This window comes from Vicia villosa, linkage group LG1 (genome assembly GCF_029867415.1).
Source record: "Vicia villosa cultivar HV-30 ecotype Madison, WI linkage group LG1, Vvil1.0, whole genome shotgun sequence".
In the NCBI taxonomy this organism is placed as follows: domain Eukaryota; kingdom Viridiplantae; phylum Streptophyta; class Magnoliopsida; order Fabales; family Fabaceae; genus Vicia; species Vicia villosa.
In genome coordinates this window covers 135,061,136-135,071,238 of record NC_081180.1, presented here as the reverse complement: position 1 = coordinate 135,071,238, position 10,103 = coordinate 135,061,136, and positions in this window count along the sequence as shown.

Here is a 10,103-nt window from a genome sequence, read left to right as displayed (position 1 = left end):
GTTTTATAGGAGCAATCTAAAATTAAAATGTAAAAAATAGTTAATAAACGGTTTAGAATTGACATTCGAAAACTAAATGATTTCTTAATCGTTTTCAATATACCTCATCACTAATGACAATGAGCTCCGAGGGCCATGCAACAAATGATCCTATTGCATCTCGCAGCAATATCGTCTCTGAGACCAAGTCAGGTACCGGTAGCATCGCATCATGATCTACTACAACATCCACCGATACTTTCAGGTGTCCATCCGGGAGCGGTCTATGGTGAAGTAAATCTCCCACAGTGTTGTGCACTTTTCCCTTGCCAACTAGGCGATAACACGGTGCCGATAAGAATAGTTGGCAAGAAGAAATGCCCTAAACCAATAGTAAATATAAAGTCATTATCGTTAACAAAATAGAACAATTTGTAAGGAAATAGAACAATTTGTAAGAAATACCTCGGGAAATTTTCTTTGACCGTTGAAACTAGCTTTATCACTAGTTTCTCTCACCGATGCAGTATTGCACTTTTCTCTCATATACAAATCTTTATCTTTTTGCAATGCAGAGACTTGTGCTTGCAATTCCGCCAACTTTTGCAACACTTCTTCATTTGAAGGATTTCTTCTCCTAGGATTCTTGTAATAAGAGGTTGGAGTCACACCATGACCCTTACCCCTCACCCGACCGGGATACTCAGGAGCATGTAGGGCTCTACTAAGTACGCTCCTATCATCATGATCCTCACCGGTGGACACCGATTGCGACAAGGTCTCCTGTAATTCATTTATATTTCAATAATTATTAGTGGAGATAAAAAATCATTTATATATTAAAAAACATTTGATTTAAATAAAGACACAGTATTATACTTACACATTCAGTATACACTCTCTGAACTTCGGGATCGACGGCTTGATTCTTGCCCACCCGAGCTTCCCTCCACAACACATGTACAGGAAGTGAGGTTTCCTCACTTTTAGACTCCTCCAACTATGCATTGACACAAATCGCAAAATCGTCAAATAAAACACATTTAGACAATTAATTAAAACGCATTTCTATTTACTTACAATTTTATCCTCCAAGCGTGCATATCCCATACGCCTTTTTTTGTATGGATATGCGGGTTTTGATGCTCTCGCGCTATTTGTGACACTCCTTTTCCGAAAAGCTTCATCTCTTTGATTTACAAACTTAACCCAATCTTCTTCATCAATGAAGATCTTATACTTTAGTGGTCTTCCCGGCGCCTCTTCAAGAAAGTTTCCATCTTTATCCTTAAGATAGTTATTTGTCAAAAAAGCTTTCCACCCTCTATATCTTTTTCCGGCCAAACTAAGTATGTACTTTTTACGCTCATTTGGTATGTCAAAGGTCCTCTGCAAAAAAACATACGCATAGTGTGTTAGTATAAGTAATGTAAACAATTTATCGTCAATATAATAACAACAACCATATATGGTATATACCTGAAGCTCTTCCCAAATCGCCTTTTTTTTATTATCCAAGTCGTCACTCTTCATATTCCATTTAGCTACGGAGATTGGAATATGCATACGAACAAGTGTACCAATGTAACTTGTCAACTTTGCAGAATTAGGACCAATTGGTTGGTTTTCAGAATTCCATTCCAAAGGGTATACTAATCCTTGGTCTCTATGTCGTATGATTCCCTTCATAATCGTGATGCCTCGTGCAACTTCTTTTGCTTCAGTATCAGGTGGAGCATTTGTATCCGGAGCATCTCTTTCTTGTGAGTTTTCTTGTGAGTTTGCAGGTGGAGCATCTTTATCTGAAGCCATTGAACCTGTATCAAACAAAGTAAAGCACATTAGTACACTATTAATAAGCTTACAATCTATACAAGTCAAACCATGCATGAACAAGTGTATCGGAAACGAAATCGGTACAAATCAAAATGAGCGTCAAAAAAGAAAGTTGTCGGAATTGAACGAAATTTACATGGCTATGGTAAAACGTCCCCACGGACTCAAAAATAAAGTCGGTTTTCCGAAATTCAGACCCTAAGCCCGACTTTTGATTACGGGCAGAAGCAAAACCGATAAAAAAAGTCCCGAAATGTAAAGATAAGTGCATGAGCAGCTCCGGAATCGTCAAAATAGTATATTTACATGTAAAGAAGTCGACAAACGGATACATGGTTCAAAACAAATTAGTCGGTAAAAATTGAATAAAATAATCGGTACAAATTGAATAAAACAATCGGTACAAATTGAATAAAACAAATTGAATAAGTACTATACTATTGAATAAAACAATCGGTACAAAGTGAATAAAACTATTACCTTTATCACTAACGTCTCTTTCTTTTCTTGGTAGGATTGTGTTCAACGCGTCTCTTAACAACGCGGACGATTGGATTAATCCAAATACCCTCATTATGATCATTTCTAGTACAAGATTCATTCTCATTTTGATCGCTTCTTGTACAAGAATCAATGCCAACACCAATATCACCTTGATCTTCAATGTTTTCATCAACTATTTTGTTAGATAAAAGCACTATAGACCATTTCGTACTTGAAGGATCATTGACATAGAACACTTGTTTAGCTTGAGAGGCTAGAATGAAAGGCTCATCTTTGTACCCTACCCTATTGAGATCCACTTGCAAAAATCCTGACTTATCCATTCGTATGCCACTATTATTTTCAACCCACTTGCAACCAAATACAGGAATCTGAAACTTCGCGTAATCAAACACCAAAATGCGCTCGATAACCCCAAAATATGACAAATTTGCAAATTTCGGATTTAAGTCATTCGCACTTGATATGTGCATTGCTTCAGCCACCAAGGTAACACCACTATTTTGCATAGTACTTTTATCATCCTGTTCTTTGGTATAAAATGTGTATCCATTAATTGCGTATGCGCTATAAGAAAGCACAATTACAGTTGGACCATAGGCTAAGCATCTCAACCTTTCTGTTACTGAAGCAGGATCTGAACGATACTTTGAATAAATATGATCCCTAAACCACGGTATGAAACTTCGATTGTGCTCTCGTACTATCCAGTTCTCATTTCTATTTGGATTTAAATCTCGGAGAACAATCTTGTGCATTTCAACATACGGCTCAACCTCAATCTCATTGTGCAGAACATACAAGTGCGCTTGATCCCGTTCGACCATTGATACTGTCACAACTTTATTTCCAATTAGCCTTTTTCCTTCTTTTTTTTCGACAATATGAGACTTAGGGAGTCCAATAGATTGAACATTTGACAGATATTCAGTACAAAACTCAACCGCTTCTTCAACAACGTATCGTTCCGCAATACAGCCCTCCGGTCGACTTCTGTTTTTCACGTACCCTTTTAATATTTTCATATAACGTTCAGCAGGGTACATCCATCTCATATAAGCTGGTCCGCACAATTGTGTCTCTTTCACAAGATGCACGACTAGATGAACCATTATGTCAAAAAACGAGGGAGGAAAATACATTTCAAGATCACATAAAGTAACAACTATCTCTTTTTGCAATGTTGGTAAGATCGCGGGATCGACCACCTTACTGCAAATTGACCTGAAGAAGAAACACAGCTTAGTTATTGCGCTTCTTACTTTTTCTAGAAGAATAGAACGTATACCTATTGGTAAAAAATGTTCCATTATAACATGACAATCATGCGTCTTCAAACTCTTTAACTTGAGGTCTTTCATGGACACAAGTCTTCTAATATCTGAAGAGTAGCCTTCTGGAACTTTAACTTCACTGAGAAACTTACACAATGTTTTCTTCTCCTTTCTAGATAGAGTGTAAACAGCAGGTGGCAGATATGTTCGTCTTCCTTTCGTCACGGGTCCCAATTCAGTTCTCATTCCCATGTTTACCATGTCCTTCCTTATGTTAAGGCCATCCTTAGACTTTCCTTGTATATTGAGTAACGTACCTATGACGCTGTCAAATACATTTTTTTCAATATGCATAACATCCAGGAAATGTCTTACGTACAACGACTTCCAATATGGAAGTTCAAAAAAAATTGACTTCTTCTTCCACCCACCCTTGACAAGTGAATGTGCAAAAGGCTTGCCAAACTGAGTGCTCACATCTTTCACCTTTTCAAAAATTTGATCACCTGACAAAAAAGGCGGGGCTGTACCGTGTTCGGCCTTTCCGTTGAATGCTTTTCTCCACCCACGGTAGTGATGATTAGAATTTAAGAATCTACGATGGCCGAGAAAGACATTCTTCTGACAAAGCTCCAATCGTGTCGTATCGGTTTCATCTTCACAAACGGGACACGCCTTTTGACCTTTATTGCTGTACCCGGATAGATTTCCGTATGCTGGAAAATCATTAATTGTTCCAAACAACATCGCCCTCAAGTTGAAACTTTCCTTCCTATACCCATCGTAAACCTCCACACCGTTCTCCCACAAAAACTTTAAATCTTCGATTAAGGGTGCCAAGTATACATCTATGTCATTCCCTGGTTGTTTAGGCCCAGAAATTAGCATAGATAACATCATGTACTTACGCTTCATACATAGCCACGGAGGTAGGTTATAGATCATAAGAATCACAGGCCATGTGCTATGCGAGATACTTTGAATACCATGCGGGTTCATTCCATCAGTAGACAATGACAACCGAAGGTTTCTTGCTTCTTTTCCAAATTCAGGATATTCAGTATCAACTTTCATCCATTGTGGTGAGTCTGCCGGATGTCGCAACTTTCCATCAATAATTCTTTCATCTGCATGCCAAGTCAAGTGTCTTGAATCGGTCTCACTACGATACATGCGTCTAAATCTCGGAATTATAGGAAAATACCATAAGACTTTAGCAGGAGACAACTTTTTCTTATATCGAGGGGCACCACATTTAGGACACTCATTCAACGCTGCATACTCGTTTCGAAACAAAACGCAATCGTTTGGACATGCATGTATCTTATCATAGCTCATGCCAATAGAGGACAACATCTTTTTGGCTTCATACGTTCGATTGGGAAGAACATTATCCTCTGGTAGCATATCTTTCATAAGGGCTAATAACTCTGTGAAACTTTTATCCGACCATCCATTGTCCGCCTTTAAGTTGTACAACTTTAACACCGCAGACAATCTTGTGAATTTTGAACAACCATCATACAACGGTTTCTCTGCATCGCTTACCAACCTCTCAAACATTTTGGGACAATCCGCAAGATCTTCTTCAAGCGCTTCTGCAATCTCTTCGACTCGATCGCAATCGTATGTGTCTGTGCAATCGTCGTTTGAAGCATACTTCCTATTACAACTCGACCCAGCATTCCCGTTACTTTTCTCACCATGCATTGTCCAACATGTATAACTTCTATCAATTCCAAACCGTAGTAAATGGGATCCCAACTTTTTCCCGTCAACCTTATCCCCATAACAGCAACCCAAGCAAGGACACGGCATTCGAAGCGGGTCTTCGGAGTGCGCAACCGCAAACTCAACGAATTTCCATACCCCTTTCTCGTACTCTTTCGACAATCGGTTTGATCTCATCCATGTGTTATCCATGACTTAATTAAGCTAAACAAAAACGGTCAAACTTTCACTCTTCACAAGTAACCCCTATGGCGAATTCAATTCACAAAGTTAGTAAGTACATCACTTAACGATTAACGAAATTGATATCATGTCGGAATAATGAGTATTACTTAATATAATCTAAAAGTTACAAAGTTAGTAAGTTCATCACTTCAAAATCAGAGAATATTCCACATGTTTGAATAATGAGTATTACACTCATGTCTTAATTAATTAAGCTAAACAAAAACAACTAATTATTTAGGAACAGAACGGTATAATGCGTTTCTGTCAATAAAACGCAATGAATCAGAAGCAATAAAACGCAACATATTACGGAATGAATCAGAAGCAATAAAACTCAACATATTACTTTGGCGAGAGAGAACAATATATTACCTGTATAGTAGTAAGCAACTTGTAGACCCACACAATGTAAGATTCTTGAATGAGATCAAACTTTCACTCTTCACAAGTAACCCCTATCAATACAAAAAGAATAAGTCACAAATCTATAACATTGACAACACTAGAAATTGTGTCAATGGAAAGCAATTAATTACCTGTATAGTAGAAAGCAACTTCTTGAATGAGATCAAACTTTCACTCTTCACAAGTAACCCCTATCTAGCAAAGATATTCCTAAAAAATATAAAATAAAAAACTTAATTGAAGAATATAAAAATTAGGTCATAATCCATAGCTTAAAAAAATCAGCATTGTATCATTATGTCAAATTCATTCAAATTCAAGTGATATACGTATAAATTGGCTCTCAAAATTCACTTCAAACAAGTTCAAGATGAAATAATGTAAAATTTGAAAGAGAATAATGTGAATGTTTCCCATCTCATTTCATTTCAGAAATAAATATAGATATTTCCTTCTTATCTCTTAAAGTCAATTTAATATATGAGCATGTTTTAATATAGTTCAATCCATTTCAAAACTTGTAGAATTCCATAAACCAAGTTGCAATAAAGTAGAGACATCAATATGAACTCATACATTAAATCCAAAACCAAACTAAGACACCTTTTTCAATTTACAAAATAGCAAGAGGAAGAGTTGAAATGTTTGTATTACATTCAAACATGCTCATAGTGCACAACGATCATGTTTTAGAATAAAGATAGCATTTTCATTCTCAATCCCACAAATAAGTAAATATATAAATATACTTCACAAAATAGTATGCCAAAGTTTTCATGTAATCAAAATAACAGTAGAACTTCAAAACTTATACTTTTATATAAAACCTCACGAAACATTGTTCCAATAAGTCAACAAAACCTGAAGCATAACAACCTAACTTAAGTATACTTAAGTATAGTTAAGAGCACAAACCTGAACTAAGGAGAAAGAAGAGTGGTGATATATTGGGAACAAGGTTAAGCAATTTTCTTTTAGAGATTCAGATTCTGCAGATACAAAGAGACAATAAAACAAGATTATAAAAATTGTCTCACCAAATCACCATCTCAAGTAAGAAAATATCATAAAAGTAAGAAAATATTCAATGAAAATTAAACACTCTAAAGACATTTAATCAAACATGTAATATGCTTCATTCTCAAATTGCAGTGCAACCCTTAGTTGAAACCCTTAAAACTAAACCCATAAATCATATTACCTTGCACAGTCAGACGGAGGAGAGAACGACGGTGGTGGCTGGCGACGGAGGGACGAACGTGGTGGCTGGCGACGGAGGGACGAACGATGGTGGCTGGCGACGGAGGGACGAACGGTGGTGGCTGTGGCTGGCGACGACGGAGGGTTTTTCGGTTGCAGAGAAAGTGAGAAACAGTAATAAAAAGAAAACGAAAGAGAGAAAGTGAGAAAGTGAAAGCGTGTTTTTGTTTTTAATTTTTACTAATAAAGGCTACTAAAGCGCTTCTGAAAAGCGCTCTCATAGCCTGGTCTATACCAGCGCTTTTTAGCAAAAAGCGCTCTCATTAAACCCCCCTATAGCAGTGCTTTGAAAAGCGCTCTCATACCCCCCCCCCCTTACCAAAGCTTTTTTCAAAAGCGCTCTCATACCCCCCCTTACCAAAGCGCTTTTCAAAAGCGCTCTCATACACCCCCCCTACCACAGCGCTTTTCAGAAGCGCTCTCATACCCCCCCCCCTTTAAGAGCGCTTTTTTAGCGTGTTTTTTTATTTTGTTTTTAGTGCAACCTATAAGAGCGCTTTTTACTAGAAGCGCTTTAGTAGGGGTGCTGTTAAAAATTAAATTTGGCGTAGTGATAGAAGACTGGTGTTTTAATGATGTTAACATGCAAGTCTTTAAGCAAGTAAATCAATAATTGAAACTCACAAGTGGATGCAAACAATGCTTTATATTCTACTTCAGATGATGACCTTGAGATAGTCAACTATTCTGTGTTTTTCCTAAAAAGAAACATTGACCTGAAATCGATCTACTTGAATCCAAATGGTCAGCCTAATCTGCTTTTGGATATCCTCGTTATTGAATTTTTTTAGTCTCTAGGAGGTAATATGCCACGACCACGAAAAATATTTAAGTCTCTCAAAACTCAAGCTGCAAGATGGAAGTGATTCGTGGTGGTGATTCGAAGTGGGAGTAGATAAGAATTAGCTTTATTGTGAAGTGCGAAAAGTGATGTTAAATCTGATAGCCTTATTGTCGCTAAGGATAACTACTCTACCTTCCTCTAACTTCAAAGTCACAATGTATTCTTTTCTTAGACACATGCGATAAGAGAAACTTGCGTCAATGATCCAACTTTCTTTTGTCTACAAAATCGATACCACTAGTGCACCAATACTCTCATCAATATTCTCATATGAGGCAACGATAATCTGAACACAATATTCATTATCCTTTTCTTAGGACAATCTTTCACGAAGAGACCATGTTATTGAAAAATAAAGAACTTTAACCTTAACTTGTCAAACTTCTTCAATTTGGACATCCCTATACACCCGCTTCCTCTTATTGAAACACTCATGCATTTAAAAATTAAAATTATTGTGAATCTTTAAATATTTCACCTTTAAAAATACCTTGGATCTGACAACCACCAGTACTTCATCCAATGTAATCGAGCATTACTTATCTTAAATAAATACACCCTTGAAATGCTTAAAGGATCTTTGTAATGAACATAACAAGAGTAGAGGCATGTGTAACACCCTCTAAACCCCACAGCAAATATATTGCATAATTAGAGTAAAAGCATGCATATCAGAGAGGATGTCACATGTATTACAAAATTACAACGAAACAGAACGACATAAAGCATCTGGTCATGTTCATAACACACCTTTGAATATCATGTTTCTTATGTACATCACAGCAGAATAATAAAAATGATATCAATAGAAATTTCTCAACATAATATCTCATGCATACAAGCATTGGGCACTAAGGCCACGCCACATAATCCAATAGAACAAAATCATAAAGAGAGTAATAAAATATCTCTCAAACATAACATGAAATCAAACGTAAACCCAAATGTGTTACATATACGATATCAAGTAAAATCCTTCACAATTATCACCAAAGTACCAATTCCCGTAATTAGCACATAAACACACCAACACAATTCGCATAGACAGATGTGACTCCAAATGCGACTCAATGCAAATGCATGTGGTACCAATGTTATCCTTAGCAGATTCCCCGCGTTCATCTCTCAGACATATAACCACCAATAAGTCCGTCCTCTAAGCTTCAAACCAATCCTCTAGGTTTGGGACAAGTCAATAGCTCCCACGAAACTACCGAACAATTATATGCAATTAAGACTATTTTTGAATCTTAATCATACAAGCATATATCTAACCATTCATCGCATATGAATTTCACACCATTTGCACAACATACACATATTCATGTTGTCAATCACACATTTAAAACATCTTCACAACACTCACCAAATTAATACAGTCACAATAACATTTATCAAACCAAGCTCAACAATGTTATTCTAAAACAATGGCAATTCACAACATGCATACATATAAAATTCAAGTATCATGTTATCATCGAAAAGTCACCCAAAAATCCATCCAAATCATATCAAATAAATTATTAAAATTCGTGGAAATTAATAATAAATCATAAGCATACAGACCCTCATCCAATTCATGCAAAGAAAATAAAAATAAAAGTTTCCAGACTGGGCTAAGCTCGGTCTATCGCACTAAGCGCGATTGCTTCTGTTCCAAAAAACTCTGCTACGAACAACATTTTTCCTCACACAAAATTCTCCAACCAAAACTCATAAAAATAATAATTAATCATGGAATTAGTATTTTCTAACATGTATCTAACCTATAGCATCATATAGCAACATAAAACATGATTTCAAACATCAATGTCATCATTTCACCAAACCCTAACATATGAAATCTATGAGATGAAGAACAAATTTCTATTCTCATGTTACTACCCTTGCATATCATTACATACAAACCCATAATAAAAGAAATTTCACCCTTACCTTAGGTTCTTCTCTTCTAGGGTTGCCTCCTTCTTTCTCTTCCCCCTTTTCTCTTCTCTTCTCTCCTTTTTTCCTCTTTTTCTTCACTTCTCTCACTAAGTTTCTAT